The sequence below is a fragment of the Neofelis nebulosa genome, chromosome 10 (assembly GCF_028018385.1).
Source record: "Neofelis nebulosa isolate mNeoNeb1 chromosome 10, mNeoNeb1.pri, whole genome shotgun sequence".
Taxonomy (NCBI): domain Eukaryota; kingdom Metazoa; phylum Chordata; class Mammalia; order Carnivora; family Felidae; genus Neofelis; species Neofelis nebulosa.
In genome coordinates, this window is record NC_080791.1 from 15,332,823 (window position 1) to 15,352,537 (window position 19,715).

The 19,715-nt window shown below is 51.7% G+C and overlaps 1 protein-coding gene and 1 long non-coding RNA gene across 2 annotated transcripts in view; one reads left to right on the forward strand and one right to left on the reverse strand.

Moving 5' to 3' along the window:
* The window catches only part of DSCAML1 (DS cell adhesion molecule like 1), a 351,352-nt gene that overhangs the window by 271,923 nt on the left and 59,714 nt on the right, over positions 1-19,715 (reverse strand). The window lies entirely within an intron of this gene.
* Positions 2,186-4,408, forward strand: LOC131486871 (uncharacterized). The gene is made up of 3 exons (XR_009249509.1): positions 2,186-2,362; positions 2,743-2,791; positions 4,316-4,408. It is a non-coding gene; the product is annotated as an uncharacterized LOC131486871 (long non-coding RNA).

Here is a 19,715-nt window from a genome sequence, read left to right on the forward strand (position 1 = left end):
AGCTTAATAGATCCATTAATTACGCCAAACAAAACAAACATAATGAACATAAAAATTTACGACCTCCGTCACCCGTTCAGATGTGTCCCCTTGTCAGGCCTTGACAGATTCTGCAGAGCCCGTCCATGTCACCACCTTGTAGGGACCAACGGCCTGTGGCTGTGTGGCCACGGGGAAGGTGGCGGGTGGCAGGGGTGGAATGCCTCGCCAGACTCCGCCACTGAGGGAGGAGTCGACCTGGAACCACCATCCTGACCGCCCATCTCTGCAGCCCACAGAGCGGCACGGGGCAAGTGAGCACAGCGGTCACATCATCGTGGTTGGCTTGACTACTGGTCCGAACCCCGGCTTTACCGCTTAATAACTATATGCCACTGGGTGAGTTAGTTCATCTTTCCGGATCCTCATCTGTGCATCTGTGGAAGGGGAAGTAGCCAGAGCAGCTATCCCTCGGGGTTTGTTGCTGGATTAACTGAGTGAATGTATCTAAGGTGCCGGGACTGTGTCACCTGTGTTTCTTTGGGTCTTAGTGTTACTACGGTTTGAATCAAGGTGGGAAATCATCTATCGCTCCGATGTTTCTTGAGGAGCTTCAACTTTTCCCCTTTTCTGAGAGACAGGGAAACCTGTCCTGAAGTTACCCATCACCAAGCACTGAAGCCTACCAAGTGCCTAACACGTACGTGGCTAAGGGCTGAAGGAGCGAGACCCGTGGTGTCCGTCCAGAAATGGCTTAAAGCATCAGTAAGAGCCCAGAAGGTCATCTAACGGCCTTCTACCCACCTTGCCATTTTCCACAGGTGGGGCGGAAGAACAAGAAAGGTTCGAGAGGGGCTTGTCCAAGGAGGCTGGAACGGTCACCCCGGGGCTTCTAACCAGTCCAGGTGTCTTCCTCTCGCGCCATCCCTTGAACACGCAAACGCCCATCCTCCCACCCACGCGGTTTATCATACACCAAAAGAGACCACGCCAGGAAGAAGAGAAAGCAGTGTGGGAAAATAACAAATTGAAACCAGAAACCATAACGCGCTGGCTCGTTCCCAATGCTCTTTGGTTTCTGAATCCAACAGTTCTTATCGTCTCTGGGTCTTTGCTCGAGCTGGTCCCACCCCCTGAAATGCCCTCCTCCCCTCCTTGTTCCTTTGACCAACTCCATTCCTATCTCGAGACTCAGCTGAGCTTTTCCCTCTTCTTCAGCTTCCCTTAGCCATCCCGTGATGTCCCAGAAATAATGGCGCCCTCGCCCCTTCTCTGCTGCCCCTCCAGCCCCACCACGATCTCTTCTCTGTGTGGCAATTAATGCTGCATTGCGACGTCATTGTTTTTTTGGCTTGGCCATCTTCTTATTCACCAAAAAATATACTGAGCACCTGCTACGTGCCAGGCGCTGTCCTCGGCACTGGGAACATGGTGGTGAACTACAGAGTCACGGCCCTTGATCTCGTGGAACTTACCACCTAGTGACACTGATCTCACTTGTGCGTCTTTGAATCCTCTGTGCCCACCAAGGGCCTAACAAGCCTGATGCGGGAGGGGCTGGGGTGCTTGGGGGGAGGGGGAGGGGGAGGGGCAGAGGCTGGCTGTGGGTGGGCTGGCTGGGGAAGGCCAGCAGGCAGGTGGATGATTGGGACCTCTTTACAGAGCAGAGGCAGGAGTTATGGTTCTGCCTGGAGCCCACCCACAGGGCCGGCAACAGGCCTGGGGGAGTACAGAGATATCCACTCGGTGTGGTTTAAGCATATATAACCCTCCCCCATCCATTACTCCATTCTGGGATATCAATTCCTAGTCGGTCACTCGGCCCACAAGACCCTGAAAATAGATTTAAATTATTGCTTTATTTCCCATCCAGCTCAGGGTGTTGATTTATGCTGCCCAAACAATCAAGGCTTTATCTCAGTCACCCAGCAGCATTAGGAGCAATTTATCATGGTTTACTTCTCTCTCTGCTACCCGACGCTGGTGCCTATTGGCTGTGTCCTTCTCAGAAGCTGCAGCACCAAGTGGGCCTGAGCGACAATGGCAGCAGAGGCCAGGGTCCCTCTCTGACAGCCTGGAGCAAGGGGACAAGAACACGCTTAACCCGGAGACCCTTTTATCTCTCGGAGAGCAGAAAGACGCCGGGGCCCGGATGCCCGGCATCCTGGTCCCAGCTGGGCTATTAACCAGCTGAGCAACTTCTGGCCACTGAGGTCCCCAGAAAGAGCCGGGGCAGCTTGGAGAGCTGTCCCCACACGAGAGCTTTGGCTTTTGGCTTTTACGAGCTTCACCTCGACAACCCTGTGCCCACCTCCCCATTGGGAGACAGACCGTGGCCACATGAACGCCCTGAGCTCTGCGTGACCCTACCCTGTCGGAACAGGTGAGTGCACCGAGCAAGAGCGGAGAGCTGGAAGTCAGAAGGGCCAACCGAGTGTGAGGCACGATCCGGCGAGAGCAGGAGTCCAAGTCCGGCCCGCCACCTGCCTTGTGCCACACGAGAGCTAAGAATGGCCATTTACATAGTTGAAATACCTGGGGCGGGGGGGGGGGATCGAAAGAAGGAGACTATTTCATGACACATGAATGTCACATGAAATTCAAATTCCAGCGTCCACAGATAAAGGTGTTTTGGAACACGGCCCCACCTGCTTGTTCACGTACAGTCTGCGGCTGCTTTCGCTCCACGCGGCAGAGCTGTGTGGCTGCGAGAAATCTTATGGCCCACGAAGCCCAAAATGTTTCCTCCCTGGTCCTTTATAGGGAAACGTCTGCCAAACCTCGGCTAGATGACTGGCATGTCTGAGACCACGTTGGTGGCATTTGCTTTCTGCTCTGTTTGGGATGGAGACTCTTCCAGAGGGAGGAAAGGATCTCTGGTGGTTTTTCCTAGCTAAGGGAAGCCCCCCGAGGGAAGCCAGAGTCGAGAGGCAGCTCTGAGCCTCCATCACTGGGACAGGTGATTAGGCCGGCTCCTGCCACCTGGTAGAGAGAGAGAAGCCAAGGACACACCCTGGTGCTCCATACTGTGCCCTCCACCCGCACCGTCCTTCCCCAGCCACACGTTCTGTGCTACACACCCCTCAAAGGTCACCTCCTCCATGAAGCCTTGCCTGTCTCCGCTTGGAAGGGCTCCATCCTCCTTCAGAAGCCCCTCAGCCCTCCATCAGAGCTTCTCTGACATCAGTCCTCATTTCCTGCACCGAGGACAACTAAGTGGTTTCATCTCAGCCCGCTTCCAAGTGACTGGAGGTGGCTTCCGGTGTTGATAAGGAGCGCAAAGCTGCTTGGGAGCTCAGCAACTGCTATCCTGCTCCCCCAGCAATGGCTGCTGTGGGTGGGGGGCGGGGAGGGCTTGGGACTATCCTAGGTCCCTGCCTCGCCTGCTCTATGCTGTGTGCTGGGCACTGAGGAACAGCATCAACCCCCTTGTGACCTATGCTTGAGCCCTGAACAAAAGGGGTGCAGTCAAAAATCCACATATTATTTTTTTTAATGTTTATTTTTGAGAGAGAGAGAGAAAGAGAAGGGCAGAGAGAGAGGGAGACACAGAATCGGAAGCAGGCTCCAGGCTCCAAGCTGTCAGCCCAGAGTCCGATGCGGGGCTCAAACCCACGAACCATGAGATCATGACCTGAGCCGAAGTCAGATGCTTAACCGACCGAGCCACCCAGGCACCCCCACGTATTAATTCTTGACTTCCCCCCGGAACTTCCTGTTGACCGGAAGCCTCACCAACAGCATAAACAGGAGATTACTACATATTTTGTCTGTTGTATGGATTCTATACTGTATTCCTACAATACAGTCGGCTAGAAGAAAGCAAATGTTATTAAGGAAATCATAAGGAAGACAAAATACATCTACAGCACCGGATTGCATTGATCGAAAAAAATCTGTACACAGTTCAACCCCGTGCAGTTCAAGGGTCAAATGTTTATACACTGCCCTTATGGGGGCAGGGCCCAGGGCGGGCTCAAGGCAGGCCAGGACAGCTGGTCCTGACGAGACCCCCAAATCAGTCCTTTCAAGGGCTCCCTGGCAACTGGCACGAAAACACACCTCTTGGCTTGTTCTCCAAGAACTGCCCAGAAGGGTACCTGCTAGGATGGGGGACGAACCGCTTTGCCCCCCCACCCGTCGGTCAACAGGAGGAAATACAAAGCACCAGTTCCAACTTTCGGGAGGAATCCGTGGCATTTACATAGCAAACAGTACCCAGGTGAGGCAGCGTGTCAACAAGGCCCCCGCTCAACAGCTCCCATGTCTCAGCATATTTTAAATGTTTGCCACATGCCAGAGATTAATATTCTAACTGCCGCACATCCCTTCACAGGAGGAGAAGCTTCCGGAACACAGCGTAACAACTGAGCGATAGTACGGCGGGGCACGGCAGACATGGGCTCCAGTCTCTCCCCCACCAGCCCACACACCCCCCCACGGGCCCTCCCCCGGCCTGGCCTGGGCCAGCAAGGCGTTTGCGGGCGGGCAGGGTTCTCAGGCCGGAATGACCCCCGAGGAGGCTCCCAGACCCTTCACGAGGCCCCCCGCTTCGGAGGACAGAAGTGTGTGGACAGTTCTAAGCAAAGCTGCGGTGGCCTTTGTCCAATAACACAGAGAGCTCTGGATATTTGAAATCCAGCAAGAGATTTCTTGGAGTAAGGGGTATGGGCAGGGGGTGGGGGATGAGACTTTCCTCGGTGATAGAATTCATTAATGGGATTAATTAATTAATTGAATAGCTCCTAAATTACTGATATCCCTTAAGACAGAAAATACGTGGCTCAGGGGGAGGGCGTATAGCCTACGAAATATTGCTGCCAATTTCCTTTCTAAAAATACACACAAACAAGATAAACATTCCCCTCGCCCCTATCATATCAGACCTTTAAAAATCCCTCTCTGGTTAGAAATGCTTTTTTTTTTTTTTTTTTTTAATCTTTATTTTTGACAGAGAGAGAGACAGACAGAGAGAGAGGTGGACACAGAATCCGAAGTGGTCTCCAGGCTCTGAGCTGTCAGCACAGAGCCCGATGCGGGGCTTGAACTCACGAACCGTGAGATCATGACCTGAGCCGAAGTCGGAAGCCCAACCTACTGAGCCACCCAGGCGCCCCTCCGGTTACCTGCCAGTGCCGGCTTGGGGTCAAAACTCTTCTGTGAAGCAGCTAGGGGATTTCAGCTACAATCCCCTGGTAATAACGACAGCTAGCCTTTAATGAGCATTTACTATGTTCTAGGCCAGCAGGCAGCAAGCTTTTTCTTCTAAAGGGCTACATAATAAATATTTTCAGTTCAGCAGCATGGACCATGTTTTTAGAGGGGGAAAAAAAAACACAGTGCCTGGGTTCAAATTAAAGTTTATTTACAAGTACAGGTGGTGGGTCTGATTTGGCCTGAGGGCTACAGTTTTCCTGACCCCTCTACGAGGCAGCATGCTACATGTTTTACACACATAATCTCATTCAATCTCTACCGTCACCCGAGGAGGTGGGCACTGTTAGGACACTCCCTTTTCAGAAATCAAGCAACTCAGAGGCAGGGTTAGCTTCTCTGCCCAAGATCACAACGTTAACAGGCAGTGTAGCTGGAATTCAAACCACTGGACCCGCTTGTTCTCGTTAAGAATCTTGGAATAAGGATAATACTCCTAGTGTGGAGTGCTTACTAGAAATCTGGTACTCTTCCGAAGGCTTTCTTGATCCTTACCACTTTATGATTATGCCCACTTTACAGATGATGAAACCAAGTCCAGAGAGGTGAAATGACTTACCCAAGGGCACATAGGTTAGCAAGGGCAGACGAGGGATCCGAACCCAGGAGGTCTAGTTCACCATTCTAGAATCTTAACTGCTTATCTCTTGAGACAGTCTTTCGAGGCTGGTCACTGGGCAAAAGGTTCAGGGGGTTAGGCCTCTGCTGTCTCCTTCTGTTGTCCCTGGAAAAATGTCCGACCCGAACTCACCTCGCACCATGTCCCCGTAACAGATCGCCAGTTAAAGAGCCGACTGTGGTCTGTGGCCTCTGGCCCTGAACACCCGTGCGGTTTTCCAAGACAGAAAGGACTCGGAATCTGGGTAGGAAAGTTCCAGTGGTGTACCACCTCACCTGCCCTCCCTCCCTCCCAGCCTCCATCGAGTCCCTATCAATTAGTCCCTCCCAGCCGTGGCGCCGGAGCCCTTGGCGGACCCTGAAGGGAAGGAGCCCCCGCTGGTCCTCTCCAATGCCCAGTCAGCAGAGGCAGGCCCAGAATAGGAGCCGCCTGTGAGCAGCCCCCACCACCCACCACCCCCCCCCCCCCCGCCCGCACATGCCGCTCACAGTGACACCCAGGCATCCAGGTAGGGAGCAGATAGCAATTTTCCTTTTTACTTATTGGTGCAAGGCAAGGCAGAGCGCCTGACAGAGCCCCAAACAAGCTGTCAGGAACTTCTAATTAGGGCTGAATGGCATAAAGAGTGCACACGCCCTCCAGCCTGGGAATTAGCAGGACAAAGTGCCGAGATCGAGTCAGACAGGCTGAAAGGGGAAAGCCTGCTGCTGGAGGAGAGGAGGGGGGCGAAGGAGCCAGGGCCAGAGCGTGAGGCGAGCCAGCTCCCCCCTCCAGGGCTCCGCAGCAATGCCACTCGAGGGGAACGCCGGACCGATCCCCCTGCGGCCTTCGAGCCCCTCTCTGTCTCCTCCTCCTCCTCACTTCCCAAATAAGCCGCTCAGTCCCAGCAGAGTGACATCCAAGCATGGACTTGAGTCAGCCACACCTGGCTTCCACCTGGGCTGTCCCGCTGTCTGCATTCCGGTTTCCTCACTTACCTCCAGGGGGTGCGGCGAGGGTTAAAGGCAAGAAACGCTCTTAGCATAGCGCACGCACTCAAGAAACACGCGGCAGCCACCATGGTCACTGCGAGCCGTGGACTCCTGAGGCTGAGCTAAAGAAACCCCGCGACAGGGGCAGGGCACAGCCTTTGTCCTCCGAGGAGGCATTTACCGGTGCCTATTGTAGAAGATGACCAAGGTAGGCCTTATCGTCCCCATTTTACAGATGAGGACACTGAGACTCGGGTGAACCGACAAGCAGTAGATTCTGGGCTCGCATGCTTAAGGAAATCCGCATAAGCCCAATGATCGTGCATTAAGCACGGTGCTGAGCAAGTGCTGAGGTGTTTCCCCAAATAATGCTCCAGTCACGGGCCCAATGCCGGATAGCCTAAAGACCTAGAAAGTGCTTCTTTGCACTGAGCCAAAACACGCCTCCCTGTAAAGTCTGCCCACGTGGGTCCTGCGTCCTCCCTTTGGAGATGCAGTCAGTCCAGTCCCTGCGGACACGCCAGCCACACAGGTGCCACACGGGTAACAACCATACCGTCCCCAACCTGCCTCCAGTTACGCCAGGCCATTCCTCAATGGTTGACATATTACTCAGCTAGTTAGTTACTGCGGTCAGAGCTTCGTGACTCCACCCTTCTGACCCCCTCCTTCGGCGGGGACCTGCTACATTTGGTCAACGTCCTTTTGAAAACGTGGAGCCTGGGGTCACGGCTATCAACCGACTGGCCTGTCACTGTCCCGGAGCTGTCTTGGAAGGCTTATCCCCCTACCGATTCAGGCCAAGACCCAGTCAACCAAGCCCCTAAGAGTTTTTCAGGTGTGCTACTGAAAATCCTGCACCCCATCGTGTCTCGGTGCCCTTTGATTCCAGAAACAGTAGTTCCAATGCATCCCTATTAGATGTCATCTTATGTTCTGCCCATAATTCCAGCATTGAAATCACTTTCAATCCTTTTTTTTTTTTTTTTTTTTTTTCCCTTCATAGCACAGGGGATAAGAGCAGAGGCTCTGGGGTCAGAAGAGCTGGGACTAAATCCTGGTTCCGTAACTGGTTACCTTAACCTTTTCTTCCTCAGCTTCCTTACCTGTAAAATGGGCACAACGATATTACCTACCTCGTCGGGATGCTGAAAAAATTCAATGTTGACACACGCGATACGTTTAGAACAGAGTAGGTGTCCTGTACCATCGGCTGTTATTGTTCTTATCACTAGCGCACAAGGTATTATCTCCTTGCAGCTTGAGGTCATTCACGAATCTTATTAGCATGGCCTCCACATCATTAGTCACTGAAAGAACCGGGATCCCCATGTCCCGAGAAACTTTGCCTCCAGATTGATCTCAGTCTATTAAGCGTTCATCCCCCCGGGTCTTCAACCTGTTACAAACACTCCTCGTGGGATACCATCCGGGTTGCAAACCTCCAGCTGGTCCACAAGGATGCCATGAAAGATTATGCCAACCGCCATGCTGAAATCCTCAGCCTCCGTCCAGAACAGGCTCTGACCTACCAGCTCTTCACAAGAAAACAAGAGGTTTGTCTGTCAGGAAGCCATCCTGATTCGGGGTGATCGCCCCTGACTTGCCTGCGTCTACCATCATCCGTTCCACATCTGTTCTAGAAGCCTGCCTGGGGCTGGCGCTGAGCGCCTCCGTGGGCTGTCTGCAGCGTTCCCCGGCTCTCCCCTTTGGGGAGAACACTTGACTGCCTCTCCACTTACAGCTCTGTCTGTAGTTCTGGGAGGCCCAGGGATCTAGCCACCTCACCTGCAGCGCCTGCCCCCTGTGCCGGCCAGGTGTCCCCATCACAGGGCTGGGCCGTGGCCGTCCCTCACGGAGGCCCCCTGCACCCCCGTCCCACCACCCTTCTCTCAGCCTGGCTCTGCCAGCTGCCCCCAACTCCCACGAGCACTATGCCATCTGTGCCCATCAGCAAACCCACACCTCCTTGTTCTTGCCACAAAAACAACTTTAAGAGTCCCTTCCTAAGGCTTCAACAACATTTTCTTTCCTTCCGGCTGACTTCATGTGGGCTTTAACCTTCCTGACCCTTGTCTTACAGAGAGTGATGAGCTGACCCCACGAACTCCTTCCGGTCTGGTGAGAATGTGAATCCCCCCGGGGCTAGAGGCACAGGGTTGAGGCCCCTGGTCCTGCCATGAGGGGTTCTGGGTGGATCTCCAGGCCGGGGTTCTGGGCCAGAGCCGGAAGCAAGAGGAGGAAGCACCACCGCCCCCCCAGGAGGAGGGCGGGAGGCAGGAGGGCCCCAGCGCGGAGCCGTCACAAGGGGCCGCCTCCAGGCTGCCCACCGGGACGTGCAGCCGCTCCCCACACCAGGCCCTCCTGCTACTCTTTATTCATTAAAATGCTCAGATGCCGACTAACTTTATTTGCTCAGTATTTATTTCGCCAGCCTTGAAGCGGGAACAACAGGCAGCTTGATTGAAAGGTTGTCTGGTTTCATTGTGGCTCCTGTAAGTAATTCTACAGCCTCGGTGGAAATGGTATTTTATAACTTGCCAGAGCAGATATCCCTTCGTGAATTGGAATGGATATTCCTGCGTCACCTAAGCTGCCTTCTCCCGAACACCCAGGCCTCTGAGAATCACTGCCCTTTTTCCACCGCACCACGACATTCTGCGCTTCTCCAGGGCCTGTGCCCGAGAGCCCTGCAGGGGGGCGTGGAGGACAGGAGCCGGTCTCCCCCCGAATGTGGCGGCCACCATCCACCGCCCCCCCACACCCGGCAGAGGGGAACCGGCTCAGACTGCGGGGAGGCTCCAGATGAGACCTGGGCTCATTCCAAGGGGTGAGCCCTGGGGTGGGGGTGGGGGGCAGAGAGTCCCTGCGGTTGCTCCTTCTCCGGACATCCTCGAAGGCCAGCTGGTGGCGTCGGGCCCAGTCTTGCCTAGAGAAAGGGAAGGCTAAGACGCTTTCCGGAAAGCATTAAAAATAGGAGGAATCAGAGAGCACCGGCGGTTCCTGCGCGAACCCTGAGTCCCGCTGAGAAACGCAACAGGCAGGGCTGGGCAGGGTCTCCCTGGCCAGGAGGCAGGCCGGATGCCTCTGTCTGCCCCTTCGGAGGGTGCAGGCTTATCGGGCAGAGCAGGCCTCTGTGCCTTGGGGCTCAGAGGGAGCCCCTGCGGCCCAGCGGGACCTCTCTCTGCCGGGGCCTCTGCGGAGCAGAGGCGGCTCGTCTCTCCGGCCCCCAGAGCGCTGATTGCGACTCTGATCGCGGCTCAGCAATCACCCTCTCCTTACTATTATGACTAAATCAAGTTGGGTGATTTATTTCCCACTTATCTTTCCCGTTTCCGCTCCCTGTCCGATCCGCACTGTTGAACACACCAGAGTGAAAACATATCATCCGTTCCGATCAGCGGCTGTGGAGCCAAAAAGCACACCCCTCCTGCTGCCTGTGGCAGAGAGGCCTGCCCTCTGGAAGGAGGGGAGACCTTCCCGGGGCCTGGAGACCCACGGAGGCTCTGCAGAGGGAGCGGGCTGTGGCTATGTGGTGAGAAGGAGGGAGGGGGTCCGGGGGAGAAGGCGGCAGGCATTGGGCCTCAGCAAGAGGCGTCACAGCCCCAAGGCTGCTCTTAATCCAGGCTTTACTCCCTGTCCCCTTCATCCGTCCCCTTCATCTATCTGTCCCCCTTGGGCCTTGTGCCACTGCAGCTGCTCCCGCTGGGCCTGAGCCACCAGCCCCACACAGTCCCTGCCCTGCCCCCCATTCCCCCCCCCCCCACCCGGGCCCATGTTGAAGGGACATACGAAACCTACTGTGCCTGACATCCTCCGCCCAGGTCGGCCGCTCTCTCTGGATGCGCTATCCCCAGAGGGGACGGCAGCCCACAAGACCCCATCCTGCGAGGGGCCAACAGTGTGGGGGGCAAGAGCATCGGTGCTGTGGCCAAAAGCCTGCTTGGCTTTTTTGAGCCCAGTTCCCTTATCTGTTACAAGGGTAATAATACCCACCGGTGCAAAGATCAGAGGAGGTCATGTGTGTAACTAGGTGCTTTAGGAGGTGGCATTTAAACCATTAAGCCAAGGGCACTCCGGTGGCTCAGTCGGTTGAGCATGCGGCTCTTAACTTCGGCTCAGGTCGCCATCTCACAGTTCGTGGGTTCAAGCCCCACATCGGCCTCTGTACTGGCAGCACAGAGCCTGCTTGGGATTCTCTCTCCCTCTCTCTCTGGCCCTCCCCCACTTGTGTGTGCGCGCTCTCTCTCTCTCTCTCTCTCTCTCTCTCTCAAAATAAAATAATATAAATAAACAAACCATTAAGCCAGATTCTTCTGTGTGGGGGAAGGGAGAGGGGGGACCTCACAACAGTGCAATTTTTGCTGTTATTAGTATAGGAAAAATTTCTTGGGTGATTTATTTTTATTTCATATCCTATTTTTACATTTATTTATATGAATATAAGGCCACTGGGAAGCTCCTGACCCAAGCAAAGGGTACATACATCAGGATGATTTCTCTGGGTTTTAGAAAGGCTTCCCTCCTGCAGGCTTACGGCCCACGGGAAGGTGGGGCCGCGCAGAAGGGAGGGGACCCAGAATTCCAACCCTTTCTCTGCAAAGTCGGAAGGTAAAGCTAAGCTGGGGGTGGCACTAAAGAGGGTTTCAAAGCAGGACAGAACCCCAGGGGTCCCAAAGGGAGAGGCTTAGCGAGGGAAAGGGGCCATATCAAGATGGCTTTAGAAAATGATGGTGGGATCGTGATACGAAGTGTGGGGGCTTCCGCCCTTGTAAGGAAGCTGGACCAGCACAGGCAACATGTAGGAACAGGAGACCCTGGGGTAACGGCCAAAGCGATGGCATGGCATACTGTCCCCCAGGGGGCATTTAGCTTGATATCAGGCACAGAGCATTCAAAAAATGTTGGCTCCCGTTAATGATGATGGTTGACATTCTTCGAGTGTGCTCCATGTGCCAGATGGTTTCATACCTTTTACATTCACTGACTCATTCCATTCTAACTAAACTCTCTTAAGTAGGTAGTGGTCTTACCCCTAACTTTATAAATTAAGTACGGAGGCACAGAGAGGTTAAATAATTTACCCAAGGTCACAGAGCTAGGATAAGTAGAAGAGCTAGGATTTGAACTCAGATCCACGGTTATCATTGTTGATGATGAAAGTTCTAGATCTTCCCCCACCTCAACCACCAAGACCGTGTTAACCCTTTGAAACACTGTGGGGTTAAGAGGATGCGTAGATTATAGACAAGCCTTAGGAAAACAGTGGGTCACTGGCCAGAGGTGACAATGACCCTAGCTCTTTCTTTTCATTCTCTTCTTACCTCCCTAGCACCTATACTCTCCACTGTCCCCAAGCAAAACCCTCTCTCCAGAAACGATGGAGTGTGACCGCAGAACTGAGCACATTACTTCTCCTGATGTATTTGCCTTTCAGCTTGAAACAAATTCTTAAGTCAAAGGAATGAACTTCTAATTGCAGAATATCAGAGCCCAGTGAGGTGAGGGACTACAGCCAGGTGAACACTGACAGGGATCCACATTCCTTCATGCAGTCTGGACACAGCCCATGTCAGAAGCAGTGCCGAATCTGCTTGGGGAAACTCATCCTGGCCTCCTCCAATCACCTCGGATCTGGCTGAGCCATTTCACTGCTGGTGTTTCAGCTCTGATTCTGTAAAGATACTGGTTTGGAAGGAAGTCATCTCTGAGCGACACAAAGGCACTTAACAAAAGTTGGGGTGCTTCCAGCAAAGTGGGGTCAGAATCACAGAGTTCTCATCTTTCAAAAGGCAGCCCTCATGCCCCTGCTCAGGTGAGGGACTGGGGGTCAGGTACTTCCTGGAGGTCGTAAGACGAATCGGGGCCAGAGATCGGGGTTTGCCATGGGCTCAGCCGTCTCCAGAAATGGTCACAGTCTCCTCCTTTCCTGGCCTCCCCACTGCTCGTGTCTTTCGTTTGCTCTCATTGTTACTGACTCCCAGGTCACACTCAGTCCTCACTGCACCCCTACAGTTGGAGCTATTGCTGCTGGCCTGAGGGTGAAGGCCCTTGCTGGCCAGTCACCTTCTAAAGCCTGTCAGGCCTCCCAGTGCCGGGGTGGGACAAGCTCCTGAGTCCAGGTGAGGAGCCTGGGTGAAGTGGGGACACGTAGCACGAAGAGAGTACTGGTCAAGAGCCGAGAGGCTAGAAAAGAACTCCGGTTCAGTCCTAACCAGCTGTGCGACCTTGGCTAAGTCACTGAGCTTCCTGAAATGAGAGCGGAGGTGTGAAACCTTGTTCTGCCTACCTAGCATGGCTGTGGGGCAACTCAAAATCAGAAATGGATTAGGTATAAGAGATAGCTTTGTAAATCACGCTAACGTCAGGATCATTGCTGTTGTCGTTATTCACAGTCTCTTGTTTCTAGGTCTCTCTATAACTCTGAGGGAGTCCGTGAGAGTATTTCTTAGGCTGGTGACCCTCTGCCTGTCATGGGGTCTTCCCACAGCCTTAGGTCCCCTCCTGCCCTGTACCATCGCAGAGTGGCCTGGTCCCCATGTACACCCTCCTGCTTAGCAGGGGACGAGGCTGGTCTTTAACCACTCAGTTCCGGATCCTAGGAAGCATCCCCAAACCAAGATAAATCCTAGAGCTAGCCAAGCCTGTAACCCAACTTGCCTTTTCTGAGCAAGGCAGTAAGACCCCGTTCATACAAACCGCACCACAGCAGGCCTCCTTGAGGGTCGATTCATCCTGGTACGGTACACAGGTTCCTCCCTCATGACCTGCTGAGGCTCCCTAGACCTCTGTATGGAGAATTCTGGATTCTGTGAGAAAGAGTTCCAACACAGCTGGGGTGAATGATGAGAGGCAGGAGTGCTGCCATTCAAGCCAAGTTGGGCCAGTTCTAATTGGGTGTGACTCTTCCTGTTAAGGTGAAGACGCCAGGTGTAGGGAGGTGAGGCCAAATGCCCAAGGTCACCAAGACAGAGACTGCCCAGGGCTCCTTCCACTCCCCTGTGGTTTGCAAACTCTGTTCTGTGAAGTCACAAGGTTTTTGAGGAACTCCCTAAAGATGTGCCAGGGGGCAGGAAAGAGAGAGCAGGACAAGGCACAGGGGGCAGGGCTCAGGGCCTCTACCCCTGTTTCAACTTGAGCAACGACCTCTTTTATGGGCTCTAAATGTCAGGGTTCTATGTAAGATTCCACTTGATGTAAGGATTTTGCTGCTTTAAAAAATGTTTAAAACCCATGTATACTATACCAAGATACTGAATCATCTCTAAGAGCTTCTAATCTCTTCTCTTCCTAGAAAATTTCTTGGGCAGATCGACACAAATCATTTGACAAACACTGACTGAGCATTGACCAGGCCAGTAGGATAATGACCCAGTTGTTGAAGAGCTAGCACTCGAGCAGGGGAGAAAGTCAACTAGTCAACTAGTCAACCTTAGGAGAAAATGGCTAGTGCTGCCACAAGTTACACGGGAAGGATGAAAGGGTAGGAGCACAGAAGCAGAGGGCGCTGTTTAGGTGGGTGGAGGGGAGCTCCTGGGGGAGGTTTCCTACCCATAGTGATATCTGAGCCATGCCTTGAAGTCAGTGGGCTCCAAGGATGATCATCCCAGTATTATCAATTACCAGCCAACTGAGTCCAGAAACACATAAGAAAAGATTCTGTTATGACCGAGTGGGATTTATCCTAGGAATGCAAGGTTGGTTTAATATTATAAAATCAATTAATGTCATACACCACAACAATATAATACGGGACGTGCTCATCTCCACAGACACAGAAAAAGCATTTGACGAAATTTAACACCCTTCATGAATAAAGCACTCTACAAACTAGGACTAGAAAGAAAGAAATTTTCTCAATCCGATAAAGGTCATCTACAAAAAAACCTACAACTGACATCACTTAATGGTGAAAGAGTGGTTGCTTTTCTTTAGGATCAGGAACAAGACAAGGATGTCAACTCTTACCACTTCTGTCAACGTTGTACTTGGAGGTTCGAGACAGGGAATTTAAATGAGGCAGTGAAATAAAATATAAAAGACACCCAGATTGGAAAGGAAGAAGTAAAACCATCTTCTATTTGCAAATGACATGATCCCATATATAGTAAATCCTGAGGAATTCACTCAAAATTATTGGAATAAATGAAATCAGCAAGATCGCAGGATACAAGATCAACACACAAAAATCAGTTGCATTTCTATACACTAGCAATGAACAATCCAACAACGAAATTAAGAAATAATTCCATTTACAGTAGCACCAAAAAGAAAACACTTAAGAATACATTTAACAGAAAAAGCACCAAACTTAAATTATAATAGACTGAAAGAAGTTACAGAAGACTTAAATAAATAAAAAGACATTTCATGTTCACAGCCTGAAAATATTGTTAGGATAGCAATACTCCCCAAACTGATCTACAGATTCAAAAGAGTCCCTATCAGAATTCCAGTTGACTTCTTTGTAGAAATCAACAAACTTATCTTAAAATTAATGAAAAATTGCAAGAGACCCAGGATAGCCAAAAACGGTCCTGAGAAAGAACATGCTGGAAGATTTGTATTTCCCAACTGCAATACTTACTACAAACCTACAGTAAACAGAGTAGTGTGGTACTGGCATTAGAATAAACACTTTGATTCACGAAATAGAAATGAGAGTCCAGAAATAAATTCCTACAATTAGAGTCGATTGATTTTTGACAAGGGTGCCGAGATTATGCAGTGGGAGAAGGACAGCTGGATTTCCTCATGCAAACGAATAAAGGTGGACCCCATACCTCACACCATACACAAAAATTAATTCAGAATGAGTCAAAGCTCTAAATGTGAGACCTAAAAATAACAAAACTCTTAGAAGAAAACATACAGGTAAATGTTCAAGACTACAGATTAGGCAATGGTTTCATGTATAGGACACCAAAAGCACAAGCAACAAAAGAAAAAAAAATAGCTAAAACAGATTTCATCAAAATTGAAATGTTTTGCACTTTAGAAGACACCATCACAGTGAAAAGACAACAACAGAATGGAAGGAAATAATCTGCAACCCTTTATCTGATAAGTGACTTGTACCTAGAATACATAAAGAATTCTCATTACTGGATAAAAAGACAACCTAACTGAAATATGGGCAAAAGGTCTGAATAGGCATTTCTCCAAAGAGAATACACAAATGGCCAATAAGCACATGAAGAGATGCTCACTGTGATCAGCCCTGAGGGAAATAGAAATCAAAACCACAGTAAGATAGCACCTGACACCCACGAGGGTGCCTCTTGTGACAGAACAACGACCCTCCAAGATGACCACGACCCTAACCTCCAGGAGCCTGTGAATGCACCCGTAATGTCTGTAGCCATGTTTCTCATAATAGCAAAAAAAGTGGAACGAAATCAAATGTCCTTCAGTAGGTGAAAGAATAAATAAAATGTGGATTCGTGCTACTATACAGAAGACCGTCTAAGACCTCATGCTCAGTGAAAAAAAGCCCAACACAAAAGGCCACATACTGTATTGCCTGTCCAGAACAGGCAAATCCATATGGGCAGAGATTAGCATTTGCCTGGTCAGGCTGTGGGTCAGGAGGAGAGATAGGGAGCGACTGCTCATGGACATAGGGTATCTTTTCAGGGCGATGAAAAATGTTCTAAAGTTGATTGTAGTGATGGCTGCCCCACTCTGTGAATATACTAAATATCATCTAACTGTACACTTTATAATTATAAACTGTGAATCATACCGTATGTGAGTTATAGATCTCCATAAGTATTTTATTGAAAAAAAAAATAGACTGCCTTCCCTGTCCTGCCCTGAGGAGGTAGTTAATCATCGAAGGGCCCCTTAGATATCGGCCTTAGCCAACCACAGCCCTCTGGTTTACCTGAGTTGGGATTCCAGACCGGGGTAGGCGTTGCCTTCTCACGGCCCAGGGTCCTCAACATGGACACTGGAAGGCTAGCCCACAAAGTACCCCGCTTCCCTCTCCAACCCTGTCTCCCACTGTTCCAGCCACAGAGCACACAGGCTGTAATTCTGGAACATGAGGTCGTCCACACACCCGGGCTGCCCCTTCTCCCCGTAGACCTCCTTTCTGCAACTTTTACACATCCCAAGACCCCATTCAGGTGTGGCTCCTGCAGGTGGCCTCCCTGAGCCCTCAGAAGCGGGGCAATTTTGCCCTCCGTCACGCTTCCTCAGGTTCCCCAGCTTCGTGAAGGCAGGTCTGCCATCATCTGACATCACGATAAGTGCAAGTGTTCATGAGTCTTGCACCACGGGCTTGAAGTTCCTTGCGGGCCGAAGCCACTCTTGTCTTTGCAGCTTCAGCATCTAGCATGGCTGGCACACAGCAGGTGTTCAGCAAGGTGGATTAAGCGGCCCACCAGGCCATTTTCCCAGCCTGAACCTGGGCAGGCCCAGCTGAGACACACGGGAGCAAGGAAGGACAAGTGTCAAGGACGGGGGGTGGGGTAGGGGTGGAGAAGAGGGTGGGTGTCTCGGGTGGGTGCCATCCTCTTTCCCTTCCTTCCCCTTCCTGCTAGCAGGTACCCTCCACACTCAATGGCCTTTTTGTCCTCCAGCTGTCCCCCCCCCCCCCCCCAGGGACAGATGTGTATAATCAGCAGACTCTTGAAGACTGAGGAGCATCAGAAAGAAAAGACCATCATCTGTTGAGGATCCACTGAATGTAGGGACTTGGAACGTTCACTGTAGTCTTTGTTCCTCAAAGTAAGCAAGCATCATTATTGCTCATTTTTTTTTTTATTTTTTTTATTTTTGGGACAGAGAGAGACAGAGCATGAACGGGGAGGGGCAGAGAGAGAGGGAGACACAGAATCAGAAACAGGCTCCAGGCTCCGAGCCATCAGCCCAGAGCCTGACGCGGGGCTCGAACTCACAGACCGCGAGATCGTGACCTGGCTGAAGTCGGACGCTTAACCGACTGCGCCACCCAGGCGCCCCTATTGCTCATTTTTCCAGACAAAAAAAAACATGCCCGGGCTCACACCAAGAGTGATGTGCAGGACAGGAATTCAAATCTGGGTCTTCCTGGTCCTAAGAGTTCTGCTTTCCTAGGTCACATACAGAACCCTCTTTGTGGATCTATTAACAAGCTTTGTGCCCTGAGGGCAAAGATCACTCCTCTGCCCCCAGCTTCCTCCATTATAAAAAGAGACACGTAGGGGTGCCTGGGGGGCGCTCAGTGGGGTGAGCTTCCAACTCTTGATTTCAGCTCAGGTCCTGATCTTGTGGTTCATGAGAACGAGCCCCTGCATCAGGCTCTGCACTGACAGCGTAGAGCCTGCTTGGGACTGTCTGTCTCTCTCTCTCTCTCTCTCTCTCTCTCTCTCAATAAAGAAACATTTAAAAAAGAGAGAGAGAGAGACAGAGAGAGAGAGGTGTGTAAATGACCCAATGAGTTCTTACACTACTGAATGAGTAGTGGAATTTTAGACACAGGCAGGGACCCTGAGAGTACACAATTGCCCAGTGCTTCCCAGAGTACACACACACACACACACACACACACACACACAGTCAGCGCCAGGCCCACGTCAAACCCACACCCACACAGGAAGGGCCAGGGTATGGGTCACTTGTCAGGCTGGTCTGCTCTCACCTCTCTCCTTCTGAAAAGTGCACGGTGACTGCCCAGCTTCCCTGGGAGCCAAGCATGAAATCCAGAAAAAGTCAGGAATTATTATTATTATCATTATTAGTGTTATTATTGCACGTAAATTGTGCATGACTAACTCGGGAGGAGGGGCGCGCTTTCTTTTCCCAGAGCCTACAAACATCGGTATGATAATAATAAAAAAAAAAAAAAATTATATGCTTGAAAACATGCACCCAGCACTGCCCTATGTTTTCTTCTAATTGTTCCCAGAGCCTCCAAGAGCCACATTTAAATAAAATGAAGCAATTATTTAGTCTGCAATTAAAGATTGCAGCGATTTATTTTTAAATAGGAATATCATCGTTGGGGGTGAACTGGCAAGAGAGGAGGACAGAAAAGTCCTGTGACACGAGGTGGAGGCAGGAAGGAGGCAGGGAGGCCAGGCCCTGTGCCGTAGCAGCCAGGCCCGGGCGTGGGGGAGTGGGTAGCGGGCCAGTTGACTTCCAAAGAGGCTGAGGCCTGGTCCCTGGGAAGCTCAAAACAGGTGGGTGGGCGGCTCCATGCCTGCAAAGCCCAGAAGACCAACGCAGCTATCCCTCATCTGGCTCTATGCTGTGAAACTCCCGTTTCCCGAAAGTGCTTAAAAATGCTCCCCGTGGGGGCGCCTGGGTGGTTCAGTCGGTTAAGCGTTCGACGTCGGCTCAGGTCATGATCTCACGGTTCGTGGGTTTGAGCCCCACGTCGGGCTCTGTGCTGACAGCTCAGAGCCTGGAGCCTGTTTCAGATTCTGTGTCTCCCGCTCTCTGTTCCTCCCCCACCCATGCTCTATCTCAAAAATAAAGAAAACAAAACATTCAAAAAAATTAGAACAAAATAATGCTCCCCGTTTAGGCCTCGAGCAGCACCTGGCACCCCGCAGGATCTCTGCAAATCGCAGATGACGGGTAGCAGAAGCAGGGACTGGTCACACACACCCTCACCTAGAGACCCCGGCCCGAGGCAGGGCTTGGTAAGTGTAGGCAGAGAGACACGTCTCAGACGTCGTGGGCCTTTGCTCCCCGGGAATGGCTGCTTCGTCCTCGTAAGCATCGAGGTGGCAGACTCAAGGGGGTACCAGGCCATTAAGACAGGCTAATAAAGGATCACAGATGAAACCTGCCGGTGACGGCTGCCCAAAGGTCACGGTCATACCAGCCTGCAGAGGAAAGCGGTCTGACACGGGCGCCCTGACCAGCCATGGGAGGACGCAAGGAGTTGGGAGGAGCGGGGGAGGAACAGGGACAGGATGTTGGAAGTGACCTTGAGACTG